At 42.0% G+C, this 25585-nt stretch overlaps 1 protein-coding gene and 1 long non-coding RNA gene across 8 annotated transcripts in view; one reads left to right on the forward strand and one right to left on the reverse strand.

Moving 5' to 3' along the window:
• EPB41L4A (erythrocyte membrane protein band 4.1 like 4A) overlaps positions 1–25585 on the forward strand; it is a 283127-nt gene that overhangs the window by 117919 nt on the left and 139623 nt on the right. The window lies entirely within an intron of this gene.
• LOC129620791 (uncharacterized) lies at positions 446–1620 on the reverse strand. Its single transcript, XR_008698698.1, has 3 exons — positions 1491–1620; positions 1065–1118; positions 446–977 (listed from the first exon to the last, which is right to left on the reverse strand). It is a non-coding gene; the product is annotated as an uncharacterized LOC129620791 (long non-coding RNA).

Below are 25585 nucleotides of genomic sequence, written 5' to 3' on the forward strand. Positions count from 1 at the left end.
TATGGTCAGAGGAGCCTGGCGAGCTACAGTCCATGGGGGTCACAAAGAGTCAGACATGACTGAGCAACTAGTACATACATTTATGCCTGATAAATATGTCCCTGTGACAGGTAGACCCCACATCACAGGGAACTTGTTTTCTCTCCTGGAGAACAGAAATAACCAACAGGCCTCAATCCAGATGTATCAGCAATCATCATCATTGTCATCAATACACCAGCAACTGTTGAACATTTTCTTATGTTCATTACATACCCAGAACAACTGTTCAGGTTAAATATTGTTACTCTACCATCAGAGATGAAGAAAAGGAAGCTAAAATGGTTAAACAATGTCCCCAAGGTCACATAATCAGCAAGTATTAAGATCAGAATTCAAATCCAAGTCTTCATGTTTTTAAGATCTTCCAGTTATTCAGTACAATAATGTCCTGACTTAAATGTATATAAGATGAGGAATTCTGAGGAAAGGGGGTTTCATGCCTGGAATGTTAAATGAAAAAATTCAAATTTTATTAAACTGTATATTCCATGGAACCAAGTCCTGGGAAATGTATGTAGCAAATGCCTAGATTTAGATGTTCTATATGTGTAAAGAGTACTTGTTGTTTTTCAGTTGCTCAGTTGTGTCCGACTCTTTGTGACCCCGTGGTCTGCAGCACGCCAGGCTTCCCTGTCCTCCACTATCTTCCGGAGTTTGCTCAGATTCGTATCCATTGAGTCGGTGATTCCATCCAACTATCTCATCCTCTGTTGCCCCTTTCTCCTCCTGCCCTCAGTCTTCCCCAGCATCAGAGTTTTTTCCAATGAGTTGGCTCTTCGCATCAATGGCCAAAGTATTGAAGCTTCAGCATCAGTCCTTCCAATGAGTATTCAGGATAGAAACACGCCTTGTTAAGGCTGATGTCTCTCTGAGGTATAGCTGACTTGATTTGGAACACTCTGGGCTTCCTAATTTCTTCACTTCTCAGGAGGGGTCTGTAAAAGAATCTCAGCATAATAAAAACAGTTCTTCATGAAGACACATTTACTGAGACTGAGTTAACACAGTGCTTCCGGCCTTACCTCAGGCTTGCTTTTAGATGCACCGTGGAGTTCATGGACTTGCAGTTTCTTTTTCTAAAAATGGCAATGGTGAAAGCAGTCAACCTTAGCCTGGATCTAGAACCTCCTTTCTCTTCTGCTCTGAACTGGGTTATCAGGTTTGTTTTTTTTTTTTTTTTAACTTTACAATATTGTATTGGTTTTGCCATATATCAACATGAATCCACCACAGGTATACACGTGTTCCCCATCCTGAACCCTCTTCCCTCCTCCCTCCCCGTACCATCCCTCTGGGTTGTCCCAGTGGTTCGTTCTTAATCCAGACTGGTCTGTGTGGAATATGTCCTTTTTATATCTGGACCAGCCTTGATGGAAGCTGGATGTGAGGCAGTCTGTCATAGGGATTACAAGAACACATCAGTTTTGTCTAATGACCATGCCACTCACTAGCTGTAAATTTTTAAAATTCTCTTCAAGTATTAACCCTCAGTCTTGAGCAGCAGCACTGTCAGGAGAGTGGACGCCCTCCAGTGTGCTCTGGGCCTGCCTGCCACCCGTTGAGTGGCTGCTCCCGGGAGCTCCTTCCTGTTTCCCTCGTGGCCCGTGACCAGCAGCTCCACTTGGGGCCGCTTCAGTTCAAGTGGGTACCCGCTCTCTCCGCTCAGTGTCCTAATCCCCAGCACCTGTGGATGTGTCACTCTTTGTGGCAAAAGGGACTTGGCAGATGTGACTAAATTAAGGATCTTGTGACTGGGAGATTACCCAGGTGGGACCAATATAGTTACATGTATTCTTACACATGAAAGAGAAGGCAAGAGGGTCAGAGGAGATGTGACAGTGGACACAGAGGTCAAAGTGGTGCATTTACTGAAAGGAGGCCTTGATACCAGGAAGGCAGGTGGCCTCTAAAAGTTGGAAAAGGCAAAGCAAAGGTTCTCCCCAGGTTCTACCAGAAGGAGCACAGCCCTGCCTACACTTAAGTTTTAAGCCCAGTGTCTTAGTCAGTTTGGGCTGCTTTAACAAATTACCGGAGGCTGGGTTGTTTAAGCAAGAAGCATTGATTTCTCACAGTTCTAGAGGCTGAAAGTCTGAAAGCAGAGTGCCAACATGGTTGGGTTCTGGTGAGGGTCCTTTTCCAGGTTTCAGACAGATGACTGCTGAAATTATACCACGTAGTTTCATGTGGTTTATATAAGAGCTTTCTTATAAGAGCACTAATCCCATTCCTCCCTGACCTAATTACCTCCCAAAGGCCCTACCTCCAAATACCATCACCCCAGGTGGTTCAGTGGTAAAGAACCCACCTGCCGATGCAGGAGATGCAGGAGATGGGGGATCGATCCCTGGGTCGGGAGGATCCCTTGGAGGAGGGATTCTTCAACCCACTCCAGTATTCTTGCCTGGAAAACCCCATGGACAGAGGAGCCTGGTGGGCTACAGTCTATGGGGTCACAAAGAGTTAGACATGACTGAGCACACACGGATACATAGGGGATTGGGGCTTTAACATGTAAACTTGTAGTGGACACAGACCTTCAGTCTCTTATATACCCACTGAGATCATTTTGGACTTTTGGCCTTCAGAATTGTAAGATAATAAATTTCTGCTGTTTTAAGCCACAAATTTCGGAGAAGGCAATGGCACCCCACTCCAGTACTCTTGCCTGGAAAAATCCCATGGGCGGAGGAGCCTGGTAGGCTGCAGTCCATGGGGTCTCGAAGAGTCGGACACAACTGAGTGACTTCACTTTCCCTTTTCACTTTCATGCATTGGAGCAGGAACTGGCAACCCACTCCAGTGTTCTTGCCTGGAGAATCCTAGGGATGGGGGAGCCTGGTTGGCTTCCGTCTATGGGGAAGTCGTGTCCGCACAGAGTCGGACATGACTGAAGTGACTTAGCAGCAGCAGCAAGCCACAAGTTTATGGTCATTTGTTGCAACATCAAGAAGAAACCAATGCATGTGGTTACTGTGGGGAGAATTCTATTTTGCTTGCTCAGTGGAAACATGAGGGCTTTCTTGTTTGGGTTCACTGCATTAGGCAGAAACCCGAGACACTTGTTACTTCTCTGGGTAATATTAGCACATATCCTCCTGCAGGGGTGCAGAATTTCTGTGATTAGGACTGCATGTGTACATCCACAGAAGTCTATGAGTACATTAGTTGCTGCTTCAAGGATTATCTAGATTCCTTATTATGAGGGAGGGAGTGAGATCTGTTCAAGATAGGCAGAGAATTGGGCTTTTAATATAGGCTTCTTCACTTTAGTAGTTGGGCAAGTTTGAAATTACCCTGAAGCTGAAAGGAAGCACGAGCTGCCTTTGTTACTGTAAATGGAATGTGGAGCGGTAGCGGAACAGATAACTGCCTTTGGAGCCACAAGACAGGTCGAGCCCCAGGTCTGCTCTTAAGAAAGGTCAAGTCACTTCATTTTTCTGAATCCTGAGATGCTTTCCTTGCCCCGACATTCAAGATTGTTGTAGGATCAAATTAGAGAACACTTAAAAGGTCGTTGTGTATTATATAGTTTTAAACATTTTGAATACTTTTCCTGTTGAAACTAGGATGGAAGAAAATATTGCTGGTGATAATATATTTTTAAAAGGTGAAGTAGAGGAAAGAAGGAAATGGTCTGGAGGAAAGGAGAGAAAATCAAATAAGCTCTGGACTCTTAAACACCTCTGGAGATTTTTGAAGATCCGTTTTGTTGATGTTGAGTAAATGTGATATCCTATTACTACTTCTGGTTTTAAAATTAATAGTTATAATCATGTCCGATTTTACTTTAAATATTTATTTATTTTGCTTATTTGGGTGTGCGGGTCTTAGTGTGGCATGTGGGATCTTTAATCTTCATTGCGGTATGCAGGGTCTAGTTCCCTGACCAGGGATGGAACCTGGGCCCCCTCCACTGGGACCGCTGAGTCTTAGGCATAGGTCCACCGCAGGAGTTCCCATATTCTATTTTAATGTTAGCTTGAGGCTTCTCTACAAATTACTCCTTCAAATGCAGATTTTACCTAGTTAGAGGTTTTCTCAGAATATAGAATTCAACCTGCCGGATCTGAAGTCAAAGAAGGAGGGAGACAACCTTGCATTACAGATTCAGCCAGCACATGAATGCCCTTTCCCCCAGTGAACTCTTCTCTTCACTGAGACAATAAAAGCAATCAGATGGAAACTTCCCAGCTTCTTAACCCTCTGCACACACTTCAGTTCAGTTCAGTCGCTCAGTCGTGTCCGACTCCTGCGACCCCATGGACCGCAGCACACCAGGCCTCCCTGTCCATCACCCACTCCCAGAGTTTACCCAAATTCATGCCCATTGAGTCAGTGATGCCATCCAACCATCTCACCCTCTGTTGTCCCCTTCTCCTCCTGCCCTCAATCTTTCCCAGCATCAGGGTCTTTTCAAATGAGTCAGTTCCTCACATCAGGTGGCCAAAGTATTGGAGTTTCAATTTCAACATCAGCCCTTCCAATGAACACTCAGGACTGATCTCCTTTAGGATGGATTGGTTGGATCTCCTTGCAGTTCAAGGGACTCTTGCTGCTGCTACTGCTAAGTCACTTCAGTCGTGTCCAACTCTGTGCAACCCCATAGACAGCAGCCCACCAGGCTCCCCTGTCCCTGGCATTCTCCAGGCAAGAAGACTGGAGTGGGTTGCCATTTCCTTCTCCAATGCATGAAAGTGAAAAGTGAAAGTGAAGTCGCTCAGTTGTATCCAACTCTTAGCGACCCCATGGACTGCAGCCTACCAGGCTCCTCCATCCATGTGATTTTCCAGGCAAGAGTACTGGAGTGGGTCAAGGGACTCCTAGTTGCTTCTTAATCATCCTTTTCCCTCCTCAGTGGAGGAGCCCCAATGCCTCTCTCCTGGATTTTGCTTCTGCATCTGCAGCCTTCTCCTGTGTTCCCTTTATTCCATCAAGATTTGGGCATGTTTAAGTGTCTTTCCTTTAAAAACATCCTTCTCCTACTCGCATGCACTCCTTTGTCTACTGCTGTATTAACTCCCTGTGTCACACCTGAACTGCAGAAAGCTTTGCATAAATTCATTGCCTCTACTTCTCAGATCCCATTCATAAACTTTTAGCAGTTCAGCTTTGATACCCATCATACTGAAATGGTGCTCAGGGTAGTCATGAGTTGCTATATCCAGGTGAAACTTTAAGCCCTTATCTTCCTTAATCTTTCTATTGCATTGACTCAGTTCTTGAAATCTTATTTTGCTCTTCTGACAACACATGCTCCTTGTTTTTCTCTTTTTGAGTTTTCTTTTGGTTGTTCCTGTTCAGTCTTCTTTAGCATCACTTTTCCTCTGCCTTTTCCTAAACATGATTTCTTCAGTAGCCTCCTGACTTTATAAAGAGTGTCATGAACAGTGGAGTAACCTGGGAGGACTGATGACAACATATCAAGGGTACCTGGCGGGGAGGGGAGGACATGACTTGAGGTTCTTCATGAGTCCGGGGGCCTGAAAGGGAGCACCCAAAGTGTCTTTATAGGAATCCTTACCACTGAAGCTCTCATTTTCCTGTTGGTGATTATGTCACTCTTCCTACGTAATTTTATCTGCTGAATGATTTAAATGTCTATCTAAAGGCTCAGTTTTTCCTCAGATTTGTATCACCAACTCAGACATCTCAAGGCATCATACCGTATACAGCATACAGACTGCATTCAGACTGTCTGGGTTCTTACAGCCTTTACTACTTGGGAGAACTGTGAGGCATTCCCTCAGTTTCCCTACTTATAAAGTGGGATAGTAATAGTATCAACTCGAATAATAGTATCAGGGTGGTAGTTCAGGGTAAAGGAGTCTGTAAACACCCAGACTAGTGCTTGAAGCTGTATGATCAGTGTGGCCTGAGTGTTAGCTCTTATTCTGTCCTTTGATGGTCCCTTTGATTAGGTCCCTCTAGCCCATATATTCAAAACTGAAGTCATCGTCATACCTCCAGACCTGCTCTCTTTTTTTTTCCAAATGTTCTCGAGAGTAATGATTTTCTAGATTAAAGAAAAAAGCTATGCACCTTTGTATAATTTTAGGTTGAGAATGAAAATTTTATCCTACATTTAAATAGATACAAGTTTTTGGTTTATCATAAGCACTGACATTGTAAAATCTGTTGCATTATTCTTAAGTGAATCTTAAATGTATAGTCTTAAATGAATCTATGTCATGGTAATTTTGGTACTCATCCTCAACCTTTAAAAAAGTTTTACATTAAAAGTCAAGAGAACTTTCTTTATTTCTTTTATGTTTTTAAATTTTTATTCTGCTTTCTTCATAGAATTCTCTCATTGTATTTTATTAACAAAATATATTTATCCATAACAATATTATATATAGAAATTAACATTTTATTTTATTTTTTCTATATTGAAGTATTTTAATATTAATTTATTGCCCATGTCATCTAGTAGCTACACATTTTACCATTTTTAGAAATTGAAATTTTATTTATTTATTTTAAAAATTGAAATTTTAAAAGTTTATTTCCTGAAACTTTAAGGCTTTATTAATAAGCCTTAAGAATATTTATTATTACTATGGCTATCAATTAAAACAGCAAAGTATTATACATTTTAATAATTCTTAAACTTAAAAAGTGAATATTTATTGGAAGTGCATCTTGATAAAATACTGGACTGCTTCTTCTCAGTTAGCTCACATACCCCTGGATGATTATAATATACTCCTGGTGTGAGACAGGGGTCAGCATCAGTTTTATTCCTATTTCTTGTCTTTATAAGGATGAGCACTGAGTAACCTTATCTACTGAAGGAGGTAGATTGAAAAGGAAGGAGTTTTGATAAAGGAAGATCACTCAGTTCTTTGATCTCTCTGAGTTATATGCCCCCCCCCCCTCCAAGTGACCTGCCATCTAAACTTATTTTCCGTAATCTGTTAGGCGTCTCAGAGGCGCTGTAGCCATCGCCATCCCCTCTCAACCTGCCCTGAGAGCAAGGGCATCTCAGACCACTCAGCGGGCTCTGCTTTAGTTTAGTTTGAAAACAAGGGGTTCAAAACTTACCGAGTGGCAAACAGTTTGTAATCATTAGAGTAATTCAACTTCACAGTTTCTGGGAGATGTATTAAAAATGCTTTACCAAGATTTATCAAAGCAGTATTTGTTATTTTTTTTCTCTTTTACTTAGAGGCACCTGATGTAGTCTATTTTGATTTGAAAGGATTAGGAAATTAAAAATTGTTCATTTTAATGAACATTTGCCAATATATGATTTTTGGTAAAATGCTTTTATCTACTTGCATATTTGTATTTTCATCAGAAGTATGGAGCTGCAGATTTAGTTCATCCAATTTATAAAAAGAGTCCAACTTTTACTTTGGCAAAACCAGTTATCAAACCACTCAGCTAAACCAGCATGTATGCTATATTTTGCAGTTTAAATAAAAATGTTAACATGTGTCCTGTGACAAGTATTTCACCTTGGAATTTGATTTCTAGATGAGTATAGACAGATAAGGCACAGTGTTTTGTCACTTAGATGTGATAGGTTTTCTGGGGCTTTGATTTGTTTTTTTCTATGAATCTCTATCTCCTGACCTAGCTATATTTTTTATGTATTTTGATAATAGCTGGATGGTGGAAGTTGCAAGACCATTAAACAAAAATCACCATTCCTTTTGTTGCCTTGTTCTATAATATACCTGAGTTCAGAACAACCTCGCCAAGGAGCAAAATACCATACTTTTCTTACTCTGTCTAGACCTCACCAAAAGGACATGTAAGGTTCGGAAAGACAGAACGCCCTGATCTTCTGGTTGAAGAGTGTTTTATTGAAGTAAACTTTGCTAACACTGGTATTTAAAACACTGGTATTTTTCTGCTCGAGGATTTTCCACATCCTGGGGCAGTGTGCTCTAGAGAATCTGAAAGGGTGAGAGGTGCCTCCCTACTGTAAATGGGAAAGGAGTGTTTGTGAAAGGGGAGGGTGGTGGGGAGAACTGTGCCCAGTAGATCAGGTCTAGAAAGAATGTGTGTGTGAAGAGAGCAAATCCTAAGAGTTCTCATCAAAAGGAGAACTATTTTTTTTCTTTTCTTTTTATTGTGTGTATGCGAGAAGGTGAACGTTAGCTGAACCTGTTGCAGTTATCATTTCACAATATATATAAATTACACCGTTGTGTTGAATGCTTTAAACTTAGTTGTGTGTGTCAATAATTTCTCAATAAAAATGGGAAGAAAAATGTATATGGAAGTTGAGGATCCTAGAATTAAGCCCCTTAAAACTCTCTGTTGTCTGTGTACCCTTTAGGATGTTCTTACGGTTGCATAAGAGGTGTCTGCCCTTCTTCTTGAATACCTTGGTGAATGCTGCACTTTAAGCTAGGGTGTCATCACCAAATCCATCATCTCCCTTCTCAGAGCTGACAAATCATGAAGTCTCTCAGTTCTTAATAGCTAATGTGACTGTGTAATTAACCATCCAACCTAGGATACTTTTGAGAGTGAAAAGAACCACTGCTCATAACTAAGCAGGGAGAGCAGTGTGTCTGCAGGACTGTGGTCATCTCTTACCCTTCTAGCACCAGTCCCCAGCCCTGAATCCTGGTTGAAGTGCCAGCATGGGAACCTGGATTTCTGTAAAAACTTTCTGATTGGTCTTCCTGTCTTTGCTCTTGCTCCCTCCCATGTTTTCCCCCTTGCAATTGTAGTTTTGTTTCAGAAATACTACTTTAAGAATGTCTTCTCTGTGGCTTCAAATTCTTTAATGAATCTCTAAGGAAAAATTCAGAAATTCCGTAACAAGGTTTACAAGATCCTTTAAGAAGTGTGGCCCTTTGTTGTTCTAGAGCTTTTCTTGCACTGTAATTCTTCTCTTTAGTCCCCCACCCATCCTCCACCCAAACCTGCACTACAGGTTCATGAACACTACACTCACCTACCTGCAGCTCCTTACCTGTACTGTAGTGTCTCGTGATGTACCCTCTGCTTCGCTGGCTTGAATACCCTTCTTGTCTTTCGTGCCTGATTTTTACCTGGAGATCCTGCACTTCCTTACCATCTGACTGAGATGTCTTTCCTAAAGCTTCCTCTCATCCCCCAGAAATGCCCTAGGCTTACTCCTACCACGCATTGGAAATTCTTGCTGTTCAGTTGCTCAGTAGTGTCTGACTCTTTGCGACCCCATGGACTGCAGCATGCCAAGCTTCTCTGTCCTTCACCATCTCCCAGAGTTGCTCAAACTCATGTCCATTGAGTCAGTGATGCCTTCCAAGCATCTCATCCTCTGTCATCCCCTTCTCCTTCTGCCTTCAGTCTTTCCCAGCATCAGGGTCTTTTTCCAATGAGTCGGCTCTTCATGTCAGGTGGCTAAAGTATTGGAGCTTCAGCTTCAACATCAGTCTTTCCAGTGAATATTCAGGATTGGTTTCCTTTAAGATTGACTGGTTTGATCTTGCAGTCCAAGGGACTCTCAAGAGTCTTCTCCAACACCACAGTTCAAAGGCATCGATTCTTTAGCTCTCAGCCTTTTTTATTGTCCAGCTCTCACATCCATACATGACTACTGGAAAAACCATAGCTTTGATTAGACAGACCTTTATAGGCAAAGTAATGTCTGCTTTTTAAAGTACTGTCTAGGTTTGTCATAGCTTTTCTTCAAGGAGCAAGCGTCTTTTAATTTCATGGCTGCATTCACTGTCCACAGTGCTTTTGGAGCCCAAGAAAATAAAGTCTGTCCCTGGTTCCATTGTTTCCCCATCTATTTGCCATGAAGTGATTGGACTGGATGCGGTGATCTTAGTTTTTGAATGTTGAGTTTTAAGCCAGCTTTTTCAGTCTCCTCTTTCACTTTCATCAACAGGCCCTTTAATTTGTCTTGGCTTTCTACCATAATGGTAGTATCATCTGCATATCTGAAGTTATTGTTATTTCTCCTGACAGTCTTGATTCCAGCTTGTGATTCATCCAGAGTGGCATCTGCATATAAGTTAAATAAGCAGGATGACAATATCCAGTCTTGATGTACTCCTTTCCCAATTTGGAACCAGTCTGTTGTTCCATGTCCAGTTCTAACTGTTGCTTCTTGACCCGCATACAGGTTTCACAGAAGACAGGTAAGGAATACTACCTTGTGTTTTTCTCTTAATAATATCTCCCACTTGATTGAAAACTCCTTGATGGTAGGGATTATGCCCCATTTCTCACCCTATTACCACCTCTGCCACTGCCAACTAGGTGCTGTCTCACCTGGACAAATGGCAAGTCAGAGAAAGGGCACTCTCTGGCTTTTCTTTGTTTGCTGCCTCCGTTTCCCACTGTTCTTTGAATTTATTGCCTTGGGTCTCTTAAGAAAGGACTTTCCTCTTGTTCATTTTAACTAGACAACGTTTATATATATATATATATATAAACGTTACTGAGATATTAGGAAGTTATGTTGGAAGTATATGGAATTGCGGGACGTTACAGATGAATAATATTCTTAGTATGCTGGAGATTACCGAGTGCTATTCAGAATCTTCCTCTTTTGTAAGACGTAGTGTAATATGTAGAAGGAGGCATATGAGATCTTGAATTCGGGTAATGTCACTGGTGGCTATACAGTTGTGTTACCTATGATTTTTTTTAAAGAATGTGTTCATAATAAATGGTATTTTTAATAAAATAGGTTTTTCTATTTCTCTGTAGTTTATGAACAGTTTCTATTAAGGAAGGGGGTGATACGATTTCCCTGGCAAGTCCAGTGATTGAGACTCTGCCTTCCAATGTTGGGGACACCGGTTTGATCCCTAGTTGGGGAACTAAGATCCCATATGAAGTGAAAGTGTTAGTCGCTCAGTCATGTCTGACTCTTTGCAACCTCATGGATGTAGCCCACCAGGCTTCTCTGTCCATGGAATTCTCCAGGCAAGAATACTGGAGTGGGTAGCCATTTCCTTCTCCAGGGGATCTTCCCAACCCAGGGGTCAAAGCCCTGTCTCCCACATTGCAGGCAGGTCCTTGAGTCACTGGGAAGCCCAAGATCCCATGTGCCTCAGGGCAACTAAGCCAACACACTGCAACTGGAGAGGCCCATGTGCCCGAACTAGAAAGCAGCAACAGTAGCCCAGTGCAGCCAAAAAGAGAAAAGAGGAAGTGATGATGCTTTTCTGGGACCGGTTTCTTTTTAGAGTGGGTTTGATTTCTTCTGAGTCCAGTCACTTGCTGCATAGTGAGAATTCAGGAGCTGGCCTGCTGGAAAGAACCCCAGCAGAACATGTTCTGATTATTCTCTTTGTTGTGTATATTGACTTTTTTAAAATTTATTTTTAAAAAATTTATTTATTTATTTGTCTGCATTGAGTCTTAGTTGCGGCATGTGGGATCTTAGTTCCCTGACCAGGGGTTGAACCTGTATCCCCTGCATTGCAAGGTGGATTCTTAGCCACTGGACCACAAGGGAAGCCTGTCTGTTTATTTTTTTGACATGGTTTCAAAAATGATTTTGAAGGACCTAGAACCTAATGCTCTTGTAGTTCTTCCCCCCTTCCCCCCATTCCTTTTCTCTCCCAGATGGTTGATCATAATAGACACAAATGTGTCTTCCATGGGTCATGTACTCTTAAGAGGATTTTCTTCATGAATGTAAAACGAGATTTGATTGGGTGTGCCAGCTTACTGATAAAATGTAATAAAATAGATTATCCCATGGCTTCCATAAATTTGTCTTTCAGATTGAGTAAGGTGAAGGACTGAATTCTATCTTGCACAGAGAGTTCTTTCTTCACTAATGGCAAGTAGTGTCTTTTTTCATCAAAAATAGATTAAAAGGAGGAACAGTTGAACATGGTAAAGATACAAAATACTTTAAAACAAAGCTATCAGAAATGGTACTAACTTCACTATATACACACACCCACATATATTTGCATATATAACAAAGTATGCAGGTATGCTGTGTTCTTTTTGTCAATAGATCAGATTTTGTGTGACCAATTTCTGTGACCCACACCTTCTTAGTTGTTTAAGTGCATGACAAGAATATTGCCGATTTCATTATCATGAACATTTTATTAGACTGTCTTCTACCTGTTTGACTCAGAATGAGCTAGGCAGGATGGAATTTCAGACGATTGATTGATTGGATAATGGGAAAGCAGTGTTTTTAATGTTTCTAGACATTTTTCTGATTATCATAGGAAACAAGGGTTTTTTTTTTTAATCTAGTGTTCTGATACAAACCTCTGATAAACTGACCTTGATTTAACCTTATTCAGAATCTTAAGAGGGTTTTCTTCATGAATATAAAAAGAGATTTGATTGGAATGTGCCAGAAGCTTACTGATAAAATGTTTATCTTGAAATTCATTAAATTTAAAATATATTGCATGCACTAAAAGCTAAGATGACCAACTTGGTTATCAAAATACTCATAGCTTTGGGACTTTGAAATGGTAAAAAATATGGAGCCTTTTTGTGAAACAGCATGATACATAACTGTGTGGTCTTGATGACATAAAAATGGATGCTTAGTTGTGAAAATACACAAGTGAGACCTAGAAGGACACATCAAACGATAAACTGCTTATGATTATGAATGACTTTTTTTTTGCTTCTTGTGTTTTTTGGTTTCCTGTTATGCACATGTTAACTGTTAAGAAATAAATGTTATTTTAAAAAACCTTAAAAAAAGAAGAAAAAAGCTAAGATGACTAGTTTGACCATTTTTGTATGACCTATTCCGGTAAGAGAGGTGCCCCCAAAATTGTTCAAAGTTGGGGCAGGTACTTTCTTTGGGGACAGAGGCAAGATTTACCCACTTCCTCTTTTGGATTGTGAAATTTCAGAGTAGCTTTTGAGTTAACAAAAGTATGCCCTTTAAAAGCTTATTATATATAGGAACTTAATTTCTTTAAGCATTTTTTAAGCAAAAATGATGCCCACCACTGTTTTGGGTTGCAGGATATTTTACAGAGAATATTTACTCAGAAAACTTTTTGTTTACAGTGTGATATCCTTGTTCTCATTGGTGTCCCAGACCTGACCTGGAACTGTGATGAGATAAGAGCAAATGCTATTTCTCGTTTCCACTGAGTCACAGAACAGATTCTTACTGGGTCACAACTGTGTCTCAGCAACGAGGATGCCATGGTCAGTAAAAGACAAGGTCCCTAGTCTATATTCTAGGGAGAGATAAATTGTAAATATGTGTTCAAATATCACATAGTGACAAATGCTTTAAAAATAACATAACTTGTGCCAGAGTGACTGTGAGGCTCCTTTTGCTGAGTATCAGAAAAAGTCTCTCTGAGATACCATTTAAACTGAGGCTTGAAAGGCAAGAAGGGAGGGGCCGTGGCAGGAGCAGCTGTTCGGTGGCTTAAAACAAGGACAAATATGAAGTCTTCTAGAAGTGAGAAAAAGGCCAGTGGTGCTAAGCGTAGTGAGGAGGGTGACAGGTTCACCAGCAGGAGGGGTGTATAGAGTGCCTGACAGCATGTGGGAACCTATTGGAAGTTGAAGCTGGGAAGTGGTAGCATCTGACTGAGGAGCTGGATTTGGGGAGTGGGGAGTCAGTAGTTCTGTTTTGAACGGGTAAAGTTTCAGATGCCCAGTGGACATCTAGGTGGAGATGTTAGGCAAGTAGCTGGGTTCCTGAGAGGACAGTTTCACATTTAGGATCCCCTAGGTTTTTAGACTCTTAAGACTTAAAAGTTTTTAAGGTCATTTAGGGAGAAACAGGGACTTCCCAGGTAGCTCAGTGGTAAAGAATCCACCTGTAATGCAGAAGGTGTGGAGGTATGGCTTTGATCCTTGGGTCGGGAAGATCCTCTGGAGGAAGAAATGGCAACCTACTGCAGTATTCTTGCCCAGAAAATCCCATGGATGAGGACCCTGGAGGTCGACAGTCCATGAGGTTGTAAAAAGTCGGATGTGACTGAGCATGTACACGGTAGCAGCAGGGAGAAATAGACTATAAATGCAGAAGAGGGGCGGGGCTGCCGTATACATCTGGGCTAACCGTGTAATTCTGGCCTCTGGAGTTGGGCACAACTATGTACGGTGGTCCTGAGCAGGGTACCCATGTCCAAGTCACGGCATAACTCCCCTTGGGTTGTCTTGGCTCCTCTGTGACAAATTATATGGTTCTTTATATTCAGTTGCTTGAACAGAGTTTAAAAAAAACTCTAGTTCAATTACTACAGTTTCAAAGTATGGAAGATTTAAGATTTTATTTCAAGATAAATCATGATGCCTCACTTATTAAGATGTTAGAAGTGTGTAGGTAGCAACTTCATTTATCCAAAAGGTAGACAAAACTTACTCAAAAAAACTAAAGTTGCTTGAGTGATAGTTGCTCAGGAGTGTCCTACTCTTTCAGCCCAATGGAGTGTAGCCCACCAGGCTCCTCTGTCTATGGGATTCTTCAGGCAAGAGTACTGGAGTGGGTTGCCATTTCCTTCTACAGCGGATCTTCCCAACCCTGGGATTGAACCTGGGTCTCCTGCATTGCAGGCAGATTCTTTACCATCTGAGCCACCAGGGAAGCCCTGTAGCACTGAGGTAATATCTTAAAGTCCATTCAAGGATTCAGAACTTTTCTCATGAAATCTGTCATGCTTAAGACACTGTTTATTTTTATTTTAAGAAGAAATCGAAACTCATTTGTTATTAGATATCCTGGCCCCTTAGAGATTAGGAACAGCCTATGGATGCAGTGTGGAGAAGCCCAACTAGAGGTAGTCATAGCTTGATAGGAAGGCATGTCCAAGGGATGATCTGTGGGCTACAAGGAGGTATAATAGTTGGTCACTATAATCCAACATGGTTCTATTAATAACCAGAAAACCAACTCATGTCTGACTGCTTTATTTCTGATAAAACTAGTATATTTAGAATTCAGAAAGTTATATAGAATAGTTGATATATTTGTGGATTCAATGAAAAAATGATGGTTAAATTGAAAGATAGTTTAGTTGACTAAGCCTTAAGCAGAGAGAACTGATTTTTGAATGATATCAATTTAGAAGGAAGTCTCTAGGTATGTCCTAGAGGTTACAGTATTGATATCAGCTCCTAGGACAAAGCTGTAGAGGGTTAGGGCATGCTCATCAGGTTCACAGATGATTTAAACACAGAGGGACCAGCAGGCCTGTTGAATGCAAGAGTGAGGATCAAAGAGACCTTGATGAATTAGCATGTGTTCCTGTTAATCATGGCTCTGTAACATTCACCTCCAAATTTAGTGACTTTAAATTAAGGTGGATTTCCCTGGTGGCTCAGTGGTAAAGAATCTGCCTGCCAGTGCAGGAGACACGGGTTCCATCCCTGATCTGGGAAGATCCCATGTGCTGCAGGGGATCTGAGCCTGTGTACCACAACTTCTGAGCCCATGTTCTGTATCCAAGGAGCTGCAACTACTGACGGCCGTGTGCCTTAGAACCTGTGATTCCCAACAAGAGAAGCCACTGCAGTGAGAAACCTGTGGGCCAAAATTAGAGAGTAGCCCCTACTCACCACAACTGGAGAAAAGCTCATGTGGCAAGGAAGACCCAGCACAGCTAAATAGATATATACATGAAGTTTCTTCTTTTAAAAAATATAAATACATTAAGGCAACTCTAGGAATTCCTTGGTGGACTAGTGGTTAGGACTCCATGCTTTCACTGCTGAGGATATGGTTTCAATCCCTAGTCAGGGAACTAAAATCCCACAAGTCGCAGAAAAAAAAAAAAAAAAGTGACTCTGTTCTTGAACCTGTGATGAGGACAGGGCTTTGTAGGGATCGCTTATCTCTGCATCACTATTTTCAACTGGAGAGGGTCAAAGGCTGGAGGCTGCAGTCGTCTGAAATCTCAGCCACGTGTCTGATTGTGGATGTCGGCACTGGCTTGGGCTTGGCTGGTGATGGAACACCTACATGTGGACTTGACATGTTGTTGCTTGACTTGTTCATAGGGTAGAGTTTGGGTTCCCAGGGCAGGCATCCAGTGGAACATAGGGAGGGAAGGGCAAAGCTGCTGCTGCTAAGTCACATCAGTCGTGTCCGACTCTGTGCAACCCCATAGACGGCAGCCCACCAGGCTCCTCCGTCCATGGGAGTTTCCAGGCAAGAGTACTGGAGTGGGGTGCCATTGCCTTCTCCAAAGGGCAAAGCAGTATCACCTTTTATAACTAAGCCCAGAAGTCAGAGAGTATTACTTTTGCTGTATTCTGCTGATTTGAAGGGAGGAACGGCCAGTCTGTATTTAAAGGGAAGAGAGATTAGATGATCCCACTTGATGATAGGAGCATCAACTAAATTTGCCAATGTTTTAAAACATGAAAGTTTTATCTTCCAGCCAAAAATTATTTCTCTTCTTCCTACATATAAAATGCACTCACATCCCTCCCAAGGCCTTTCCAAATCTCATTTAGTATGGCATTGGACTCAGACTTAAGGTACAGGAGTTCATCACATCAGACTCTTTGAGTATTGTTCTTCAGTACCTGCAGTTCAATCTTGTGAATATAGTTTCTCTTGATGTGAAGACCTGTGGATTGGAAGGGTAAGAAATATGTATCTGCACACCCCAGACCATCATTCAGCATATGCTGATGGGACACACATGGGATAGGATAATCGGGATTTGTTGTTGTTTTGTCACTAAATTTTGTCCGACTCTTTGCAGCACCATGAACTATAGCCTACCAGGCTTTTCTGTCCATGAGATTTCCTAGGCAAGAATACTGGAGTGGGTTGTTATTTCCCTCTCCAGGGGATTTTCCTGACCCAGGCATTGAACCTGTGTCTGCTGCATTGGCAGGCAGATTCTTTACTGCTGAGCCCCCGGGAAAGCCCCTAATTGGTACAGACAGTTGCATTTAGAATGAGGGAAAACAGGAGGCACATAGCAGTTACTAGTCCATAACAGTTCTGAAATCTAGCCAGGATCATGCAGCCGTTTATTTGATTAGAACTTGGTCTTAACTGCTTGTGACAGTTGCCCCTTCCCTCTGGGCTTTTGATTCTGTTCTCTGAGTTTTCTTTTCCTTTCTATAAAAACTAAAGTGTGTTTGCAGCTGAGTAGTATTTTCAGTCTGCTTTTTGCCTGATGAAGCTTGGGTTCCAAAGGCCCCTTTTCAGTGTGTATGATTTCTGTCCTTTCAACTAAAACTGATATAATTTCTTTAAAAAAATTTGTGGATTTCTTATGAATCAATTTATAATCAATTCTATTTGACAAAAGCCATACAAATTGCTATTTCTTTAAAAAAATTTTTTTATTTTGTATTGGAGTACAACCGATTAACAATGTGATGATAATTTCAGGTGAACAGAAGGACTCAGCTGTATATATGTGTGTATCCATTCTCCAGGGCTTCCCCGGTGGCTCAGATGGTAAAGAATTCACCTGTAACACAGGAGTCCCAGGTTCTATCTCTGGGTTGGGAATTGTCCCTGGAGAAAGGAATGGCTACCCACTCCAACATTCTTGCCTGGAGAACCCCATGGGCAGAGGAGGCTGGTAGGCTACGTTCCATGGGGTCACAAAGAGTCAGACACGGCTGAGCGACTAAGCACATACGCACAACTGATTGACAGTGTTGTGGTAGTTTCAGGTGAACAGCAAAATGATTCAGCCGTGCATATACGTGTATCCATTCTTCCCCAAAGCCCCCTCCCTTCCAGATTGCCACATAACATTAAGCAGAGTTCCTTGTGCTGTACAGTAGGCCCTTTAAAATATAGCAGTGCGTACATGTCCATCCCAAACTCCCTAAGTGTCCTTTCCCCATCCTTCCCCACCAGCAACGGTTAAGTTCCTTCTCTAAGTCTGTTTCTGTTTTGTGAGTAGTTCATTTGTATCCTTTCTTTTTAGATTCTACTTGTAAGGGATGTCATGCGATATTTCTCCTTCTCTGTCTGACATACTTCACTCAGTATGATAATCTCTAGCATGTGTGTTGCTGCAAAAAGCATTATTTCATTCCTTTTAATGGCTGAGTACTTTTCCATTGTGTATATATGTATTACTCTTCTTTATCCATTCCTCTGTTGATGGGCATTTAGGTTGTTCCATGTTTTGACTACTGTAAACAGTGCTTCAGTGAACAGTGAGGTGCATGTATCCTTTTGGATCATGTATTTCTCTGGATATATGTCCAGGGGTGGGATTGCAGGGCCTATTTTTAGTTTTTTAAAGAACCTCTGTACTGTTAGGCATAGTGGCTGTACCAATTTACATTTCCACTAACAGTGTAGGAGGGTTCCCTTCTCTTCACATGCTCTCTGGCATTTACTGTTCATGGATTTTTGATGATAGTCATTCTGGCTGGTGAGAGGTGATATCTCATTGTAGTTTTGATTTTCAGTTCTCTAATAATTAGGGACAAATCACTGTTTCTTGAAATAAGCTCTTCAAACCTTCGATTCCCTGTAAAAGTTTTGGAAAACAATGCCCTTAAGATTCTTAGAGGAACTTTTCTTTGTTTACGAGGCATCGTTTTAGATCTTTTTTTTTTTAATTGGAGGAAAATTGCTTAATAATGCCATGTTGCTTTCTGCCATACAACAGTGTGAATCAGTCATAAGTATACACATAAACATCACTATGAACAAAGCTATCAGAGGTGATAGAATTCCAGTTGAGCTATTTCAAATCCTGAAAGATGATGCTGTGAAAGTGCTGCACTCAATATGCCAGCAAATTTGGAAAACTCAGCAGTGGCCACAGGACTGGAAAAGGTCAGTTTTCATTCCAATCCCAAAGAAAGGCAATGCCAAAGAATGCTCAAACTACTGCACAATTGAATTCATCTCACACGCTAGCAAGGTAATGCACAGAATTCTCCAAGCCAGGCTTCAACAGTACGTGAATCGTGAACTTCCAGATATTCAAGCTGGTTTTAGAAAAGGCAGAGGAACCAGAGATCAAATTGCCAGCATCTGTTAGATGATTGAAAAAGCAAGAGAGTTCCAGAAAAACATCTACTTTTGCTTTTTGACTATGCCAAAGCCTTTGACTATGTGGACCACAACAAGCTGTGGAAAATTATTCAAGAAATAGGAATACCAGACCACCTGACCTGCCTCTTGAGAAACCTATATGAAGGTCAGGAAGCAACAGTTAGACGTGGACATGGAACAACAGACTGGTTCCAAATAGGGAAAGGAATATGTCAAGGCAGTATATTGTCACCCTGCTTATTTAACTTATATGCCGAGTATATCATGAGAAACTCTGGGCTGAATGAATTACAAGTTGAAATCAAGATTGCAGGGAGAAATATCAATAACCTCAGATATACAGGTAACACCACTCTAATGGCAGAAAGTGAAGAAGAGCTAAAGAGCCTCTTGATGAAAGTGAAAGAGGAGAGTGAAAAAGTTGGCTTAAAACTCAACATTCAGAAAACTAAGATCATGGCATCTGGTCCCATCACTTCATGGGGAACAGTGACAGACTATTTTTGGGCTCCAAAATCACTGCAGATGGTGACTGCAGCCATGAAACTAAAAGACTCTTGCTCCTTGAAAGAAAAGTTATGACCAACCTTGACAGCATATTAACAAGCAGAGACATTACTTTGCCAACAAAGGTCCATCTAGTCAAAGCTATGGTTTTTCCAGTAGTCATGTATAGATGTGAGAGTTGGACTATAAAGAAAGCTGAGTGCTGAAGAATTGAAGCTTTTGAACTGTGGTGTTGGAGAAGACTCTTGAGAGTCCCTTGGACTGCAAGGAGATCCAACCAGTCTATCCTAAAGGAGATCAGTCCTGAATACTCATTGGAAGGACTGATGTTGAAGCTGAAACTCCAATACTTTGGCCACCTCATGTGAAGAGTTGATTCATTTGGAAAGACCCTGATGGTGGGAAAGATTGAGAGGGAGAAAGGGATGACGGAGGATGAGGTGGTTGGATGGCATCACTGACTCGATGGACATGAATTTGAGTAAACTTTGGGAGTTGGTGATGGATAGGGAGATCTGTCTTGCTGCAGTCCATGGGGTCGCAAAGAGACGTGACTGAGTGACTGAACTGAACGGAACTCCCTCTTGAACCTCCCTCCCACCCCACCTCCCATCCATCCCCTCTCGGTTGTCACAGCGCACCAGGTGAGCTCACTGTGTTATACAGCAGCTTCCTACTAGCTATTTGTTTTACACATGATAATGTATCATAGTAGATGTTATGAAGACTTAAGTTTTATGGTTACATTCATAATTTCCTGATGGCACTCTGGATTTGGCCTTTGCCCAGGAGCCATTTCTTAACTGTAGCATCATTTGCCTTTTGATAAGTCTAAAAGTGAGAGAATTTTATTTTCAAACCTGTTAAGTCCTAGTTGATATTTCACAGTCAGTTTTCAGTATATCTCTTTCCTCTTAGCTTTCATTATAGGGAGCAAAAGAAGTCAGTCAAGACTTTCTCCAGTCTGCCTGGAAATCTCCTTGTCTGGATCGTCCAGTTCAATAGGTGCATCTTTTATTTTCCATGATGCCCCAGGCAACAGCATTGCTAAGCTTTCTGCCTGAAAAGTCAGGTCTTTCTTCCTGCTTCCAACAGGTTTCTCTTCGCTTTCCTTTAGGCCCCCTTGGGGGCCCTAAGGGCTTCCCAGGTGGTGCTAATGGTAAAGAAACCATCTGCCAATGCAGGAGACTTAAGAGAGGCTGGTTCAATCCCTGGGTCAGGAAGATCCCCTGAAGAAGGGCATGGCAGCCCACTCCAGTATTCTTTCCTGGAGAATCCCATGACCAGCGGAGCCTGGTGGACTACAGTCCACGGGGTCACAGAGGCGGACATAACTGAGCGACTTCACACACACTCACGCATGGGGGCCCTAAGGCTTTCACTAACACTTTTCTTAAGGTCCTTCCTGCTACCTCATCATCAAAACACATAATGGAGAGTTGACAGGAGCGGGGCCAGATCAGGTAGGGCCTTACAGATCATCATAAGGAGTTTGGATTTTAATTTGCATAAGAAGGGAAACAACTGGAGGATGTAGAGAAGGAGAGTAAGCTGGTCTGATCTGCATTTTTAAAGCATTCCTCTAAATGCTGAGGTAGAACCTGCGGTACCATTAAAGGAGTTGTTTAAGAAATGCAGGTGAATGGTGATGACTGCTTGGATCTGGGAGCAGTAAGAATTTGTCAGATTCTATTTGTGTTTTAACATAAGCCAGCAGTATTTGCAGATTGATAGAAGAGATAGACGGTAAAGAGGCTTTGGCTGGAACCAGTGGAAGAGTTTTGTATGGTTTACTGAGATGGGAAAGACTACAGGAGAACAGGTTTTTCTGGAAAGGTGTAGAGTCGTCATTTCCTCTTTGAACATGTAAAGTTTAAAGATTCTAATAGGCATCTAAGTAGGAAGTCAGTTGGCTTCAGGGGCAATTCTGGTCTGGCTATGCATTTGAGAGATGTCATGTATGGATGACTTGTAAAGCCAGGAGCCTGGTTGTAAGGTGTGAGCCCAGGGCAATCCAGCTTTTCCTGGTTAAGGAGATAGCGAGCACCCAATAGAGGAGACTGTGAAGTTGTGGTCAGTGAAGAAGGAAGAAAGGCCGGAGGGAGAGAGCGCGTGACAAAGGCATTTCAAGACAGCGGGTGGCGACTCCGCACCTGCCATCAGGGCTGACACTTGCTGTTGGCACCAGAGTGGGCTCTCAAGAGGCCGTGGGAAGCCCAGCCCTTGAATGAGCAGTTATGACCAAATTTGGGGAAAATAAATAATACTGGAGAACAATTCATGCAGCAGATTTATTCCACTTGAGTGAAGGCATAGTGATAGAGTGGAGATGGAATGTATTTTGGATACAGGCCTGTTTGAGTTTGAATCTCTGCTTCCTAATTGACCCATTGTGGAACTGTAGGCCACTACTCTGTCTCCACCTATAAAATGGGGATGCAAGTACTTTTCTTACAAGGTTGTCAAAAGGTTAACGTGAAAAAATGATAGGCAAAACATCTAGTGCAGTGCTTGGCACACAGTAGGTATGCAGGTCATGTAAAATGCCATTGGTTTCATTTTTCTTGTTTTCAAATTACAAATTAAAGTTTTCCATGCCCTTAAGGTACTGGACCCAGTGTCAGGAAACTTTAATGATTCCCTAACTCATTCACAATATGATCTTGAATACACCACTAGGCCTTTCAGAGACTGAAATACCCCATCTGTAAATAGGTACTCATAATCCAAGCTCCACACTTTTTTTCCCCCTAAATCTTCACTAATCTGAGTCTGCTCTCCAAATTGCCCACCTAGCCTACATGAAATTCCCAGCACTTCCCTTAAGTCCATATGGCATTTTATAATTTGGGAAATGATTTCACATTCATCAACTCATAACAAGCTCTATCAACTAATTCATCTGCCCAGTACCCTGATGTGAGGAAAAATCAAACTTCTGTTCTACTTGAACCTTTTCAGTTGAACCAGTCAAATGACATAATAAATCCAGAAATGGGCTTAGATAGTTCCAGACGTATGGTGAGGGCAGTAAATGCAAGCTGCAGATGTTAAAGGGGCTTGCCAGGTGGTGCAGTGGCCAAGAATCCACCTGCCAGTGCAGGAGATGCAAGAGATACGAGTTTGATCCCTAGGTCGGGAAGATCCCCTAGAGGAGGAAATGGCCACCCACTCCAGTATTCTTGCCTGGAAAATTCCATGGGCAGAGGAGCCTGGCGGGCTACAGTCCATAGCGTTGCAAAGAATCGGATACAACTGAATGAGTGAGCACGCAGACAGTTGTTAAAAAATCTTAGAATTTACTTTGAGATTTGTTAATGGTCCATGTCTTATGTCTCCTAAATTGCATCTGCAAATCCCAAAGTAGATAGGACATTGCTGGGTATAGAGGGGATGCATCCAGCAAATCACTACCATCTAAGTGGCAGCGGGGGTGGAGGGGGGCAGTGATGTGGTGAGAGGGAGCAGAATATAGAACTCCCCTTGCCCACCAGAGATTTGTTTTAAAGTACAGAAGTAAAATGGGCAGATATGGGCTCAAAAGTGTGTGTGTGTTTCAATATGGGAGAAATAAAAGCATGTATGGAGAAGGCAATGGCAGCCCACTCCAGTACTCTTGCCTGGAAAATCCCATGGACAGAGGAGCCTGGAAGGCTGCAGTCCATGGGGTTGCTGAGGGTCGGACACGACTGAGAGACTTCACTTTTACTTTTCACTTTCATGCATTGGAGAAGGCAATGGCAACCCACTCCAGTGTTCTTGCCTGGAGAATCCCAGGGATGGGGGAGCCTGTTGGGCTGCCGTCTATGGGGTTGCACAGAGTCAGACACGACTGAAGTGACTTAGCAGCAACTTAGCAGCAGCAAAAGCATGTATTCAGCCAGGAATGATTCTGTGGAAAGGGAAGCTTTGATGGTGCAGGGAAGAGAGCACAAAATTGCTGGGACCATATTCCTGAAAAGATGGGAAGGGATGGGCTTCAGTGGAGCGTGGCCATTCCTCCACAGCAATACGAGAGGAGACAGGACCAGCACAGATACTGACAGGTTGGGAGATGTTGTGAGAAGGCATACGTTTTCTCACCTGATGGCTTCAGTTTTCTCAGTGAAATAAGAAGGATCATCAGCTGAGAGTGAGAAAGGGGGAAGAGAAAGTATGGAAGAGTTGTCCAGGCAAGTGAAAGAATAATATGTAGTAGGATTCTGGGTGGTGTCAGTGGTTCCTAATAATGACTTTAAATAATAAATTTAAAAATGTCTGTGGTTGTGCAGTTTGAGTCTTCAGTTACAGTTAGCCTCTCAGGTGCTGGCATAGAGAAGGCGAAGAGTTGGCAGCTGTTTGTTTGTTTGTTTGTTTTCCAGTGGATAAATGGAGGGAAGATTGTGCAGGGGAATTGAGGACAATTTTGAGTGAACAAAGAATGAATCACGAGCAAAGTGAGGACATGCATTGGAACAGGGAGGAAAGATGGTGCAAAGGTAGTAGGAACTCTCAGTTGTATCCTGGTGGAGTCAGAATATGAGGGAGTGAGCTGGGATAAAAGAAGTTTGGTAGTCAAGTGTATGAATCTTGAAACTGAAGTTTTGCATTCCTATTCAGACAGTATTCTTGAAGAGGGCTTAGTTTGAACCTAAAATAAAAGGAAGTTCAGTTCCTTGGATCTGTTATTCTGTATTTTGGGGCAAGTTGTTTAATCAGTTTCCCATTTGTCAGAGGGTAATTTTTGTAGTTTCTAATTCATAATTAAAGGGACTAAATAAAGTCCCTTTAATTATGTAAAGTCTTCAATAGTGCCTGGCGCATGGTAAGCATTTAATAGGTGTTAGCTATTACTGTTGTTAGTTCTCTAAGCCTTGGTTGGTACCAGGGTCTGTGGGAAAGAACTGAGGAATTGTTCCTGGGGCCAGTGTCACTTCTTGAGTAGTCAGATGGTGCAATAGAATCCACTTTTGTTGAAAAATAAGGCCTGGTTACACACTGGCCCATCCCGCCCCCCATCGCCTCATGATGGCTTAATGACAAGCCCTGATTCCTGTCCCTGCTATGAGTAGCTCTGTAATGGTGGTTTTACCTGAGGTTCCAAGGCTTCTGTGATTGATACCAAGAAGCAAATTAAAATCACATCCTGTGAATGTTGCTTAGAGGACCTGAGATGTGTCTGTATAGGGACATTGAGAAATGGGCATAGAAAAAGCCAAATAGCCATTATTGAAGCCCTGGATTTCTAGGAATGTATGTGCAAATTATGTCAAGTCCTGGAACTCCCCAGGAATGACTTGCAGTATCATTTTTTTAGATCTTTTTGGCTCCATTGTCACTTACAGATTGCCAACTCTTCATACTCCCTTAGATCAATAAGTTATTTTGTTATATTGATACAGACTGTGTGCTTTAAAGCCTTTTTTGGATCTACAGGAAACATTATTAAATACCATTGTGGTATTCTTAAATTCTCCAAAGAAGAGTCAGTATTATACTCAGTGTGAAATAAGATGTAGCAAAGCTCTTTTTACTCCATGCTGTCCATGCATTATCTAAAATGTTTTAGGCTTTATTCTACTATTAGAGCTCTCCTGCTGCTGCTGCTAAGTCGCTTCAGTCGTGTCCGACTCTGTGCGACCCCATAGATGGCCGCCCACCAGGCTCCCCTGTCCCTGGGATTCTCCAGGCAAGAACACTGGAGTGGGTTGCCATTTCCTTCTCCAAACATTAGAGCTCTAGGAGACTCCAAAAGGACAGTTGTCAAATGAAAGGTTGGATCCCGAGTTTAATATATATCTCTTGAAGGTTAGGATATTGATTTACTGGACAGTGTTAGAGTTTTAAAATACAATTCAGAGACTGTTGCATAGGAAATTGATGAAATTGAGACAGCCAAGGTGGATGAAAAGGCTCTCGGGGCATTTAGCTAAGACTTTGTGCATAAATGCTGTTATTAAGATCGACAGGACTGAAGAGGTAAGACCCTCTAACTATTGGAGCCTTACACCCTGGCAAAGAGTCATTGCCAAGGAGGGCTTGTCATCTTAACTCCTTAGAGATTGGACATTGGGATTATACAGAAGAGCCTGGTGGGCTCCAGTCCACGGGGTCACAAAGAGTCGGACACAACTGGCTGACTAAGAA

The sequence above is a fragment of the Bubalus kerabau genome, chromosome 10 (assembly GCF_029407905.1).
Source record: "Bubalus kerabau isolate K-KA32 ecotype Philippines breed swamp buffalo chromosome 10, PCC_UOA_SB_1v2, whole genome shotgun sequence".
In the NCBI taxonomy this organism is placed as follows: domain Eukaryota; kingdom Metazoa; phylum Chordata; class Mammalia; order Artiodactyla; family Bovidae; genus Bubalus; species Bubalus kerabau.